The following is a 487-nucleotide window of genomic DNA, read 5'->3' as shown; positions in this document are numbered from 1 at the left end:
TTCTGGGGTCCTCAGTACAAGAGAGACATGAAGCTGCTGAATGGGTTGCACTGGAGGGCAACAATGCTGGTTAGGGGACTGAAGCATCTCTCTTACCTAAGGAAAGGCTGGGGAAGCTGGGTCTGTTCAGCCTCAAGAGGAGATGACTGAGAGGAGACCTGATCAACGTCTGGAAGTACCTAAAGGGAAGGTGTCAAGACGATGGAGCCAGGCTCCTCTCGGTGGTGCCAAGCAATAGGACAAGAGGCAATGGGCAGAAACTGATGCAAAGGAAGTTCCACCTCAATATGAAGAATACCTTTTTTTTTCTGTGCGAGTAACCGCGCATTGGAACAGATTGTGGACTCTCCCTCACCGGAGTTACTCAAGAACTGTCTGGATGCAATCCTGTGCGATGTACTCTAGGATGCCCCTGCCTGAGCAGGGAGGTTGGAACACACGACCCTCGGCGGTCCCTTCCAACCTGACCCATTCTGTCATGCTGTGA

The sequence above is a fragment of the Corvus brachyrhynchos genome, unplaced genomic scaffold (assembly GCF_000691975.1).
Source record: "Corvus brachyrhynchos isolate BGI_N302 unplaced genomic scaffold, ASM69197v1 scaffold22, whole genome shotgun sequence".
In the NCBI taxonomy this organism is placed as follows: Eukaryota; Metazoa; Chordata; class Aves; order Passeriformes; family Corvidae; genus Corvus; species Corvus brachyrhynchos.
The sequence above is the reverse complement of the archived record's forward strand: the minus strand, read 5'-3'. Positions refer to the sequence as shown.